Here is a 14,533-nt window from a genome sequence, read left to right as displayed (position 1 = left end):
CCAAGATCGCTTTGGCACCAAATGTAATAGTCTTATATCAGGTCTCTACAGTCAAATAGGGTATAGGGATGTTACATTTATTGGTATCCTAATCATAGGGACACGGTATAAAACTGTTACATTTGGTGCCAAAGTGATCTTGGCTAGACACTATGAAATTTGAACTTTTATCCATAGTATTTTGACTTATTCTACTCATTAATTATTGCCATGAATGTTTTGGATCATTATTGGATGTTCAATTATGTTCGAAAATGATTTAAGTATGATTTTTACTCAAAATAGGGGTTAAGTAACAATACATAAACATAAGGTATTGATACCTTATGAAGGGTATCTATACCACTGTATAGTATTGATGCCAAAATCGTCCTCTGGAACTCCAAAATATCAAAAAAATTGTGTAAGTATCGATACCTTAACTAGGTATTGAGATGAAATATTTTCTTCTCTTCTCACTCTTTGTCCTTCTCTTTTCCTTTTTCCTTCAATTGGGTCCTTAATTTTCTTCTTTTTTCCTTAAATACTTGAGATTACAACTAAACCCTAGCTTTCCCTCTCTTTCAACTCCTTTATGGAAGCTCTCTTCACAAAACTAAAGTATTTACTAGTTTATTTAGTGTATTTATTGAAGAAACATCAAAGAAATGGAAGGTTTTGAGCTTGATTTTGCTCAACAATGGTAGAAGGACATGCTTGGGGTAAGAGCAAAAGTTTGGAGAAGATGAGATGAGAGTGATGGTTTTAGAAAGAAAGATGAATGCTTTCCTCCATCTTTCTACACATTTCCTTTAAAATATCTCACCATTTTTAATTAAAGTGGTTAAATTCCTAATGAATTCCCTAGCCATCCCATCTTTATACATTGAACCTTAATCACTATGTTTAAAATTATCTACTTGGCTAATTACCATTTTATCCTTCTTCATCTTTTATAATTTCTAGGATGACTCATACTTATCATTTGGTAAAATTCATTCTTAATCCTTTCTTCCTTTTCACCACTACTATATGTCTCCTAACTTTTTATTTTCCCTACTTTGGCCACAATAATTTTTATACACTTTCAATTTAATCAATACTTCTATTTAAAATTTTTTCTATCTAAAGAGTATTTTCTAAAGAGTATTTTCTAATTTCCTATCAAGTCCAAATATTTTCTTTGATACTCAAAATCCTATTTGCTCCATTTTAAAAATTCTGTAATAATTTTTAACCCGATCTATTACTGTACTTAACTCCAAATTAAAACACAAATATTACAAATTAGATAAAGTACACAAATGATCACTCAATTATCAAATTTTTTATTTTAAGTAAGTTAAAATAAAAAATTTACAATTAAAATACCAACATTACATAACTCAATCATTTTAATTACTTTTGTTAAAATGGGAAATGGAAATTATTTTAAAAATTACACCTCATGGCTTTGGTGTCATCATCATCCTGTTCATGTTCACTATCTCTGCAACGTCAATTGAAGCCACGACATCGCCCTCACCGCCATCTTCTTCTCCAACACCATAACTCTGACAACCGCCCCTATATATGCTTCTCCAATCGCTTCTCCGCCGTCATGCGCCACTAGTCTATCTTTACCCATCGACTCTTCTCCGTCTTCCTCTCTTTCTGCTTCTCTCATGCTCCTGTTGGAACTGTACAAAGAAAAGGAAAAAAAGGACAACTCTGTTGCCTAGAACTAGACGAGATCCTCCTATATTACAACCATCAATCATCAAACTGTACAAAGAAAAGGAAAAAAAATAGGACAAAAAAATAAGAAAAGGAAAATAATTGTTAACCTCTGGCACGACAAGCGCGAGGGAGAAATGTACGAAACTTTCGTGGATAATCAAAGCAAATGAGAAACTTGACAAGAAGGCTTATGTGAGGGATACTATTTTCTCATCATCCGAATTTGAAACTGAGTGTCAAAAGCTTATTGCCCATGTCCCTAGTATTAAATGTTCTGCAGTTACATATAAAATGGACGAACCTTCATCTATAAATCGTCTGGGGACCTATGGGGCACGTGCCATTGCTGCATCTTCTACTTCCTCTGCTGTCATTGTGGCTAAATGTGTGCAGAATTTCGTTACTGCTATCATTGATTCATTGAAACTCTATGGACACGGACACGCAATACGAGTACAACACAATACAAATACGACGACATGATAATTTTTAAAAAATGAATATACGAATATAGTAGTAAAAAATATTTTTATTATTTTTATATATTTTTTATGTTAAAATACTCAATATAAATGAAAATATTGATATTTTTAATTTATAATTAAAAATAATTTTTTTAAATATTTTAAATCTAATTTATATGGGACTCACATATTTTTAATATACTTACCTTAGTTATTTTTATATTACTATAATTTGTTTTTACTTTCTTACCCAATTATAAATTTATAATTTTATAATACAATAGATTAATTTTTTCTTTCTTTCTTAGCAGACCCTTTATTTTCTTCCCCATTTACCCCTTTTTTTCCCTTCTCATTTACCGTCCTTACCTTTGCTCTGTATTTCATTTTCTGCAAAAAAACCCCAGCATCATCATCTTCATATAAGCAAATCAGGTATGTTAAAAATCCCATAAATTGTCACGATTAAATGTTAAAGTTTACTAAAGTTCTATTATTGTATATGGGTTTTTTTTCCGTTTCTGATTCAGGCCAAAGTAAAGTTCGGGAGTGTCCTTTTTTGACACGCTTCAGGGTGTGTCCGGCATGTATCCGGCCGTGTCGGCGGCGTGTCCGTGTCGGACACCAGTACGACACTGGTACGAGGGGATTTTCCCGTATCGGTGCTTCCTAAATGAAACTCAATATGGCGACAGTTGATCAAGTGCACCCTCTGTTGCCTGACCTCGTAACATCACTTGATAAGCTTGGTATTTTGCCACCTGATTGCGAAGGGAAGACAAAGATGAAGGAATGGGTTTCAAGGTTGTCGAACATGGAGGTAGCTTTATGATTTGGAATCTTCATATGATTCATTTATGGCTGCTTTGCCCATTGTTGGTATTTGGAAGTGATCTAACATACATTTTTTTTATTATATATTTTTAAGTGTTGCTAACTGATTGATGCGATCCGTAAAGCTGATAACAACATATACATCTTGGCAATTATTTGGTTGATAAGCTCACGATGCTATTTGCTGATTACTGAGAAAGTATGAAGTATGTAAACCGACACGCAATACAATATAAATATCGTGACACAATAATTTTAAAAAAATAAAAATATAGATATGATAATAAAAAAACATTTTAAATATTTATATATATATTTTTATGTTAAAATACTTCGTCAAAGACATCAAAGCAAGTACAAAGCTCGAAATCTTCTCAAATAAATTATTTTTTTAAAAATTGATTAAGATTTTCATTCAAAGAATAAGAATAAAAGAATGTCATTATTGTTTCAAAGCCCCCAAGTTTTCGGCCCCACAACCCATTAATCAACACTAAAGCCAAGAGACAAACAAAAATAAAATAAAGACGGTAAATCAAAATGGCGAAAATAGTAAACCAACAGTCAGAGCAATAAAGTAAACAGAACCACACACCAAAAAACCTAGCAACACCTCTTCTTTTTTCCCCAGCTTCGATGAAAATCCAACGTTTCGTTAATAGAAATCCCAAACTTCACATTTCTTCTTTACATCAACTTCTTCTTGCCGTTGACTCTTCATCTGCAATTTTTGAAAGCCAAAATTTCAGCCGCCATCCGTCACCCATCATCTACTTTTCTTGCGTCTGTCATGTGTCCGTTACGATGAAGGATGAGTTGTGTCATATAAAAGGTTAGATACAAAAAAAAAAATTATGGTTGTCATATAGGAGGATCTCGTCTGGTTCTAGGCAGTAGAGTTGTCCTTTTTCTCCTTTCCTTTTCATTGTACAGTTCCAACACGAGCATGAGAGAAGTAGGAAGAGAGGAAGATAGAGAAGATTCAAGGTGAAGATGGAAGAGTGGCGGTTGAAAGTGGATAAGTGATTGGCGAAGCATATATAAAAGCGGTTGTAAAAGATCTGGTTTCAACTAACGTTGAAGAGATGATGAAAGATGGTGATGATAAAACAAAAAAACCAAAGGTATTAGATGTAATTTTTAAAATAATTTTATTATTTAAGAAAAAATTCCAACCATTTATAATTTTAATGGCATGTCTGGGTGTCTAAATTATAATTTTTATTTTTTGGTGTTTAAAATGAAAAAAAATAATTAAGTGATCATTAATATAATTTATTTAACTAATTATTACTAAAAAAACTAATTACTACTTAATATGTTATCATTATGTAAGATTTATATAACAAAATATAATAAAATAAGATTATCTCTAGGTGCGAAGAGAGGGGGGTAAACAAGGGCTCGTGCTTCGGCTAAGAAAAAATATAACTTAATATTTAGTCCCTTAAAAAAATTCTTTATTGATCATCTCTTTTTTTTTATTATTATAGTATTGTATAATGACTTATTTAACTCTCTAATTTTACAAAACCAAATTATTTTAGCCATTCATCCAAATTTTTTTTTCTCTTTTAGTTCTTAAACTTGTGTTGTTTGTCAAATCACCCCAAAATAAAAAAAAGGTTAACATTTGTTCACTTTATTAACATGGCATCTACGTGGCAAGCCATATGTATGCCACATTAACAATTAATTAATTTTTTAAATTTAAAAAAATTCTATAAAATATAAAAACTATTTTTAAAAAAATTAAAATTATTAAAAATAATAAAAAATATATTTAATTAATTACTGATATGCCATACATGGGCTGCCACATCAGCAAAGTGAATAAGTATTCATTTTTCCATCTATTTTGGAATGATTTAACAAAAAATGTAAATTCAATAACTAAAAAAAACAAAAAAAATTAAATAGATGGTGAAAATAATTTTTTTTTTTTAAGGTGGAGAACCATAAGTCATTATGCTTTACAATATTGGGAGAGGAATTAAGAGATCTAAGTGATAGACATGAATTCTATTCACTATTTCAGGCAAGTCTTGGCATAAGATTATCCTTGTTTAATATAATATAAATTATCAATATCTCTTATATATCACATTCGAGTGCATGTTTTTCATTTAGTTTAATAATATCATTTATTAATTTTATTAATTTTCTAAATTAATTAAAAATGTATTAATTTTATTAAATAATATTATTAAATATGTCAATATCAATAAGGAATATTGATTATTCTAAAAATTAAAAAATAATTAATTTTCAAGAATTAATCATGTGTATCAATTAAAAATATGTTAAATATTTTTTTAAAATTAAACTTATATATTATTATGTTTTAATTTTGTAATAATATTATTAGTGACAATTTCTTTTTTACAAAAATTATAAGCAATACTTTAATGTAATTTAATTGATTCATAAAATCGACCTACACATATAAAAGATAATATTTTAAATTATAAAAAAAATTAGGGTTTTAAACTTATATATCATTTATTAAGTTTAATTTTTTTAGTTCTAAAATATTCTGTTGAAATTTATTTATAATTTTATTAATAAATTTATGTAAAAATAAAATAAAATATTTAATTTTTATTTAATACATACAATAAATATGTGCAAAAACTAGTTATACATTAAATTGAAGTGTGAATCAAATACTGATGCAACTTGTTAAGCATTGGAGTAATCTAAAACTAAATAGAAAACCAAATTCTTATGCCATTTGCCATAGTATTTATATTATTAATAAAATTGTTAATTGAATTGGCGTAATGGGTTAACGAGGTGTTTAACACGGTTTAAAAAAATAATTAATATATCATTTTATTAAATAACTACTATTATTATTTTGATGATATTTTTATCTTTTTGTACTTTTATGTAAATTTTAAATAAAAGAATAAAATATTTACATGTTTAAGAATTGAATCCATATATAATAGAGCTATAAACAAATTTTTTACCATTACACTAACAATAATTTTTTAGTAAACTTAAAAAAAATAACTTTTAACATAAAATATTTTCTCACATTAAATTTGTGTATCTATCTATACTATTAATAAACCTACTGATTGAGTTGGTGAGATAGGTTAACCAAGTGTCAACTCGGTTGAAAATGACTATTGTATCCTTTTATTAAATGACTTATATTATTTTTTATAACATTTTTGCCTTTTCATACTTCTATATAGTTTTTAAGTCAAATTTTGCTATTTGATCTTGTACTTTGCTTAAGTTGTGGATTTAGTACTTGTACTCTAATTTTGTCATTTTTAGTCCTTGTACTTTTAGAATTTTAAAATTTTTAGTCCTAATAACCAAATGATAACTGTTGTAACACGTTGAATAATTTAAGTTTGTTTTTATGGAACTTGACATAAATATGTATCTGCTTTAGTGGTTAAATGTTTTGGATGTGTGTACGAGGTCTTGGGTTCAAGTCTCACTCTTGGCAAATTTTGTTATTTTTTATCCAAGCCTAATCCCTATTGGGTGGGCTTATATTATATTGTTTGTAAACTCATATTAAAATGAGCTTGTTGGTTTGAGTGGTAAGAAGTTAGCTTGTTGGAGGTTTTGTGTTCGAATCCTTGCAGTATGGGTGATAAATTTTTGCTCCGGTTGGTAGAGAAATTCTGGGTGGAGTTAGAATTTTGAGGTGGTTGAGAGTTAGTGGGTCAGTTAGTAGGATAATGGGGGTTGAGATTTAGTAGGATATGAATTTTTTCAATTTCAATTTTTTATGTTTTTCTCTTTTTTTTTTCTCTTCTCAAGAAAATTCTAACGCTAGTTTTCCCTTTCTCTGCATATTTCTTGTCAATTGAAAATTTCCTATTTCCTCGCTCTCTATTTTCTGTCGCAATTTTGTTATTCAATTTTGGTATTCTGGTTCTTCGGTGTTGGCGTGAGGCTTGGTAAGTGTAGGGGTTATCATTAGGATAATTTTCAAGTGTTCTTAACTTGCTGTTCTTTTCGTTGATGTTGTCGGCAGTTAATCTTGAGGAACGAAAATCGCATTTTGCGAAATCGTAGTCGGAATCGTTTGAGGAATTGGGTAAATGTGGAACACTTGAACTTCACTATTTTTGGTTAATTAGTTTGGTTTAATTGAGGAGTAAGACTAATTTTTTGAAGCTTGTAATGTCAATTTTTAGGTTCTGGTGGTCTCGGGAGTGGTTTCACATCAAAATAGAACCAGGTGTGTACCCTAAACACATAAAATCGAGGTTCGACGAAAGCTAAAAAAAGGAAACTATTGACGCCACACGGGTGTGTGCCCTGCTGTGTGGCTGGCCGTGTGAATGTCGTAGGTGTGACGTGCACGAGACACGGCCGTATGACGGTGTTGGTGTGGTTATGTGGGCCATACGGGATAGGGCAGATTAGGCATGGGGGTCCACACAGGCATGCCAGACGGGCGTGTGGGTTTTAGGCTAGGCTGTGTGGGCCATACGAGTAAGACCAATTTAGGCGTGTGGACCCACACAAGCATGTGAGCCCTCGCACGGGTTGTTCCGATCGACTGTGGGCCTACCGTAGGGTCGGTAAGGGCTAATCAAAACCTTTTTCATATGATCTGATATTCTGATAGTCTAACCTGAGTAGAAAATTGATATGCATGTCTGACCGTACTGTTTAAATATATATGTTATTTGTATACGAGTATGTTAAGCATGTTAACTCTGTTATTTCTATTTCCGTATTCTGTATCTGTATTCTGTATCTGTGTTTAGGGTGAGACTTGCATATGTGGAGGAAGTGATCTGTACGACGACCTTTCAGCTATTTCTAATAGCTTGGCTGCATATTATTTGTTATATATCGCATCGACACTATATGGTGTGTAGGGTTGGGTGGGTGTTTTTAACCCCACATGGTGTGATGGGATGAACGGAGATGGTGTGTAGAGGTAGGGGTAAGATTCTGTATATCTATTCTGTACACCTGATTCTGATATCTGTATTTGTTAAGGAATTAGGTCCGATTCTATTTTTGTCTGCATAGATTCTGTAAATGTTGTATGACTATATCTGTTGGGTTACACACTGAGTTTACTAAAACTTACATTTGTTTGTCTGTACTGTTTAAGTAATCCACAGACTTAGGCGGGTCGGTGTGACGGAGGCTCAGCGGTAACCACTCGACAGGGAACTATTTTTATTTAGTATTATTGGTTTAATTTTAAAATCTAGTTTTTCTTGATAGTTTGTAATTTTTGGGGCTCTCTGGACTGTATGGTTTTAACTTTTGGATTTCGATTTTGTTTTTCTTTCTTTTTTGCTATATTGACAAAAACACTTTACGTAAACAAATGGTTTTGGAAACACTAGCTTGGTTTCAAATAAAACGATTTTCAAACTTCTACTGTAAAATTTTTATAACTTAAAATGGTTTCAAATAATATTATAAACAAGTTTTTTTTCCGGATGTTAAGACTCCGATTTGTAAACTAATAAAATTATACGTTTTAAACTTAAAAGATATAATTTAAAACCCTTCATCATAATACACCTAGAGTAGGCCATAGCGTCTAGGCCGGGTTAAGGATGTTACATTTAGTGGTATCAGAGTCATGTTGCAAAACTCGGACTGTGAATTTTGGGTTCCAAAATTGTATTTTGAAAAAGAACTGGTTTTTAAATAATTTGGATAATTTTGAATAGGTATGTGGTATATCGAGTCTCCGGCGTGGATCCTGTAACTATTTCTGAACTTAGATAGAACTTTCTAAAAATACTATAGTTAGTACTTTCTAAAACTGTACTTAGTTAGTTAGAGACTAAAACCTTTGAAATACTTCTGAACTTCTGTTAATTTAAGTATAAAATATACGCTAATAAACACTGAAACTAATGCATAAAATTTTTTAATGTAGATAAACCTGAAAATATGATGAGCGCTCGTGGAACTCACGGTCGTGGTATTCGTAAGCGCAGCGGGCGCCGTAAGGGGGCTTGAGTTGAGTCTTCCTCTTTGGGCAGTATGCTGAATTTGAATACGATTGAGACACTGGTTTCACCTACTATTGAGAATGGGTCTCAAAACTGATCGGCTGGGGAAGACGCACTGTCCCAAACCATGTTGAGAGTGTTGGAAAGGGTCGTTGGACCCCATTCTGGATTTGGGGGGCCGTGGGTCGATAACTAAATGACTCTGGTCCAATGGAGCAGAGCTGTTTAGGGGCGTCACTAGAGTCGCCCCTACTGTTTCCGAGTATTGGTTAGAGGCCACCTAAAGGATAATGAAGGACATCGACTGCACTCCTGAATAGAAATTGAAGGGTACGGTTTCTTTGTTTCATGATGAAGCATATCAGTTGTGGTTGTCGGTTGAGAAGGGTACTCAACTGGATCATCTGAACTGGGATTACTTTAAAACTCCTTACAAGGGAAGTACATAGGGGTGATTTATGTGGATGCTCATAGGTGTGAGTTCATGAATCTCACGTAAGGTGATAAATCTATGGTCGAGTATGAGGCCGAGTTTCTGAGATTAAGCCGCTACGCTCGAGGCATGGTGGCATCCGAGTATGAGAAATGTGTCTATTTTGAGGACGGTTTGAGAGATAGTCTGAGGGTTCTGATTACTTTGTAGAGGGAGCGAGAATTCGCTATTCATGTGGATAAGGCGAAGATCACCGAGAAGGTTAAGCGCGTGGAGCGCCAAAATAGAGACCAAGAGAGAGGGGAGAATAAGAGGGATTTGGACCCCTCTAGTTCTATTCAGAAGCCTAAAAAAGGGGCCAAACCTAATGGGCATGTTAGAATGGGAGTTCCTATTGCTCCTATTGAGATTTAGCCTTGTGGTAATTGCGCTAGACGCCATCCAAACGAGTGTTGGAGGAGATTATGAGCTTGTCTGTGGTGTGGGTCATTAGAACACTGGGTTAGAGAGTGTCCACATCATTATACTCAGATGCAAACTTTGGGATCGGATTTTGTTCAGCTTTAGAGGGCAGTATAGCAGCCACCTAGGAGCTGTGGATCGGTTAGGGGTGGTAATGGTATAGGTCGAGGACAGAGAGCACATGGCAGATGTGTTAATCAGGCTGAGGCAAAGTAGCCTGCACTGGTTTATCTGCTCGACGTCGAGAGGACAGAGACACCCTTGAGTGATCATGGGTACATTCTTTACTTTTGATGCTCCATTCCTTTATAGCTAGTTCTGTTTCTGAGAACTTGGGGATTTCTGTTGAGTGTACTTCTGGTGAGATTATTTTACTATGTCTGTTGGGGCAATCTGTTCAGGTTAGTAGATTATATAGAAATACTCCATTAGAAGTACAAGGGGATGTGTCTCCGGTAAATTTGATGGAGCTACCATTTAGGGAGTTTGACTTAATTTTGGGTATGGACTGGTTAATTGAGCACTGAGTTAGTTTGGACTGCGCGATTAATAGGGTCGTTTTGAGGACTGAGAATGATAAGGAGGTTTTTGTGATTGGTGAGCGTTGAGATTATTTGGCTAATGTAATCTCCGCTCTCGTGGCTGAGAAATTGGTCCGGAAAGGGTGTGAGACGTATTTGGCCTATGTTAGTATTTCAGTTTTTGAGGACTCTTTTGTAGGGGATATTAGAACAATGAGGGAATTTTTAGATTTTTTTCCTGAGGAGTTAACTTGTTTACCTCTGAATAGGGAAGTTGAGTTTGGTATTGAGCTTTTGTAGGGTACAGCTCTGATGTCCATCACTCCATACTGTATGGTACTAAAAGAGTTTACAGAGCTTAAGGTTCAACTTCAAGAGCTTCTGGATCGTGGTTTCATTCGCCTTAGTATGTCTCCGTGGGGGCATCGGTTCTATTTGTAAAGAAAAAAAGATGGTACCATGAGGATGTGCATAGATTACCGATAGTTGAATAAGTTGAATAAGAAGAATAAGTACCTACTTCCGAGGATCAACGACCTGTTTGATCAGTTCAGTGGGACTTCAATGTTCTCGAAAATAGAACTCCGTTCTGGGTACCATCAGCTCAGGGTTAAGGAAGCTGATATTCATAAGACAGCATTTAGGACTTGTTATGGGCATTATGGGTTCCTTGTTATGCGTTTTGGTTTAATAAATACTCCGACTGCATTCATGGATCTGAAGAACAGATTTTTTAGCAATATCTGGATCAGTTTATCATAGCCTTCATCAATGATATTCTAGTGTACTCTAAGACTGAGGATGAGCATGATGAGCATATTAAAGTAGCGCTTCACATACTTCGAGAGAAACAGCTCTACATTAAGTTGAGCAAGTGTGAGTTCTGGTTGCTAGAGGTAACTTTTTTGAGGCACATGGTTTCTGCTGAGACGATACGAGTTGATCCTAGAAAGATTGAGGCTGTGCTTGATTAGAAACAGCCTAGGAACATCTTGAAGATTTGTAGTTTTCTAGGTCTTATCGGTTATTATCAGAGGTTTGTTGAGGGGTTCTCGCTTATTGTAGCTCTTTTGACTAAGCTTCTACATAAGAATATTCCTTTTGTCTAGACTGATGCGCAACAATCGAGTTTCGAGAAGCTCAAATCTGGCTCTTATTCTGATACAGCCTAAATCCAGTAAGAAGTTTGTGGTGTATAGTGATGCATCACAGGTTGGTTTGGTCTATGTACTAATGCAAGATGGTAAGGTTGTAGCTTACACATCCCGTCAACTTAAGTCACACGAGGAGAATTATCTGACGCACGATCTCGAGTTAGTTACCATGGTTTTGCTTTAAAGATCTGGAGGCATTATCTGTATGGTGAGAGGTGTATCATCTATACTGATCACAAAAGCCTCAAGTACCTCATCACTTAAAAAGAGTTGAATCTTGGGCAGCGTCAATGTAACGCCCCAATTTTCGAGAATTCTGTGAATGTTGGCATAGGTTTAATTATGTTAGTGGGCCTCTAGAAGGCCCAAGCTTAAGATAGAACCCGACAATTTTAGTTAATTTTTGTTCCATAAGAAAAAGGGGGTGAAATTATGAAATAGAACCTATGTGAAAATGTTTGAAAATGCTATAGGCTAAATTGAAGTGGCCAAATAAATAGGAATGCAAAATAGGAGGATTTGCATGACAAACCTCCCATTTTACATGAGGTGGCCAGCCATAATGTTGTTGTAGACAATATGGGCACTTGATATCCATAATTCATGGTACAAATTGATAATGGGTTAGGTAAATGTTCCATGATAATGGATTAGGTAAATATTCCATGATAATGGGTTAGGTAAATGTTCCATGATAATGGTTTAGGTAAATGTTCCATGATGGGCATTTCATGTCTTTTGTATTAAAGAATTAAATGGATGAAATATGAAATTTTATTAAAAGAAAAAGGGGTGAAAAGAACAAAGTTTTGTCCATCTTTGTTCATCATATCCGAAAGTTAGAGAAGAGAAAGGAGAGGAGAAAGCTCTTGAATGTTCGGTCACTTGGGGAAGAAAATTGAAGGTAAGTTCATGGTAGTTTGCTTCTATCTTGATGTTCATGAGTTCTTCTTGATTCTACCTTAACTCTTGAAGCATATTTTGGTTTTTTAGTTGTGTTGTGAGCATTTAGTCATGAATTAAAATGAAGGAAATGGTTGTTGTTTCATGTTCTTTTGATGAAAAATGGAAGATAGGTGAAGTTGAGCCAAACAAATGAGCATGCATGTGCCTTAGATGCTAAGGGGAAAAATCGGCTAACATGTTGTGCTTTAAAATGATGAAATGGAGATTATACTTAAGTAAAATCATAGATATGTGATGATTGATTGGTGATATACATGTTTAAATAACATGCATGCAAGGTATGTGTGAAAGAGTGATTTGGTAATAAATCTGCTTGGGACAGCAGCAGTAATGTGACTTTGGAAAATCACCATAAATTGTGGGAGATGAATTAGAAGCTGAATAAATTATGTAATTAAAGCTTATTGAGTCTAGTTTCAAATGAAATAAACAAAAACATATTTTTAATTCTGTACAATAAGAAATTTGATTCGTAATGAAGAGTGGTCAGATTAGTCAAACAGTGAAACATGGGAAACTTTGAGAAAAATATGGTATTGATTGGCTAAACCAAAAATTCTGAAAATTTTATGGATAGAAGATATATGAGTTTATTTTCAGGAAAAATTAACGGAACTTGATTTGGAGTTTTGTAGCTCCAGTTATAAATGATTTAGTGACTGTTGCTTAGGAAGACAGCTTGCAGTGAAATTATGATTATGTGGTAAACACTGACAAAAAGTTGTTAATGAGTTACTTATTGATTTCTTATAAGCTTACTATGATCTGTAGGTGTGGTTGGCCGAATATTGTAAGGGGTTAATGCGTAGTTTGTATTTGAATAGTTAGATTAATGTGTTAGTAATCCAATTGTAGGCAGTTCGTGTGTGGATCTCGTCAGCATATCGTCGCAAACAGGTGTGTAACTAACACCCTCTTTCTTAGTCTGGATCGAAAAAAGTCGAAAAGCCGTGTGACAGCCCTAATTTGACCTTAGTCGGAAAGTGGTTTCGGGACCACAAAACCGAGTCGTAAAAATAATTAACCATTAAATTTTGTGTTTATTGTATGTGAAAAGGCATGTGTGAAAGTTTCATGCTTTAATTTTATCATTTGTATGCGAAATTATTAAATAGGACTTATGTGAGAAAATTTAGAAATGTGTTAGGCAAATGTTGAAGTGACTTATTAATGCATGTTATAAAAATGCTTGGACTTGCATGTCAAATATCTCCTTTTGCTAGTAGTGGCCGGCCATGATGATGAATTTATATTAAAAAAATGTATTAATTTTAGTTAAATGGTTTTATACTTTAAATAAAAATAAAGAAATTTTGTGATGAAAACAAAGTTCTCTCTTTGTTCAACTTGGCTGAATAGAAGAAAGAAAGGAGGGGAAGAATTTCGGTCACTTGAATCCTTAGGGAGGTTAGTATATTGTGTTAAATTTGTGAAATGTTTACTTGTTTTAGGTAAATTATCATGGTTCTTGCTTAGCCCATGCTAAAATTTTCAATAATGATGGGTGAATGGAGCATTCGGCTATGGTTATAAAGGAAGGAATTTTGATTGTTTTATTTGAATTTTGATGATGAATGTGTTGAGGAAAGAAATTGGTCTTTCTAAAAAATATGAATGGTTAATGCTTATACTAGTAATATCCGAAATAAAGATGCTTGATGGCATGAATAAATGTTGTTTATATGTTTGGAATTGAGAAAAAATTGATGTTTAATCACTTAAGGATTCGACATTGTTTAAGATAATTTATTTAAAATGTGATTTTGAATATTATGAGTATTGGGATGTAAGTATATGTGTGTGCTTGGTCATAGGAGTTTGCTATGAAATTTTGTTTGGTTGAGTGATGAATGGCCGAATGAAATAGGCTAGGGTGGATAAATTTTTGTACATAAGTAGTGAGTGTGACTATTGGTTAATGACATTCGGCATTATATTTTTTATATGTGTGCATTCGGTCTTTGGGGGGGGATAACAAGATGAAGTCAAAATGTTAAAGAAGGATTCTAAGACTTGCTAAGTTGTTATGATCATT

General features: G+C 33.5%; 1 long non-coding RNA gene across 1 annotated transcript; it reads right to left on the bottom strand.

Moving 5' to 3' along the window:
• Nucleotides 1-1,284: 1,284 nt before the first annotated feature.
• On the bottom strand, nucleotides 1,285-2,163 carry LOC121212719 (uncharacterized). Its single transcript, XR_005908044.1, has 2 exons — nucleotides 1,806-2,163; nucleotides 1,285-1,717 (listed from the first exon to the last, which is right to left on the bottom strand). It is a non-coding gene; the product is annotated as an uncharacterized lncRNA (long non-coding RNA).
• Nucleotides 2,164-14,533: the final 12,370 nt, after the last annotated feature.

This window comes from Gossypium hirsutum, chromosome A13, assembly GCF_007990345.1.
Source record: "Gossypium hirsutum isolate 1008001.06 chromosome A13, Gossypium_hirsutum_v2.1, whole genome shotgun sequence".
Classification (NCBI taxonomy): Eukaryota; Viridiplantae; Streptophyta; class Magnoliopsida; order Malvales; family Malvaceae; genus Gossypium; species Gossypium hirsutum.
The sequence above is the reverse complement of the archived record's forward strand: the minus strand, read 5'-3'. Positions and strand labels throughout refer to the sequence as shown.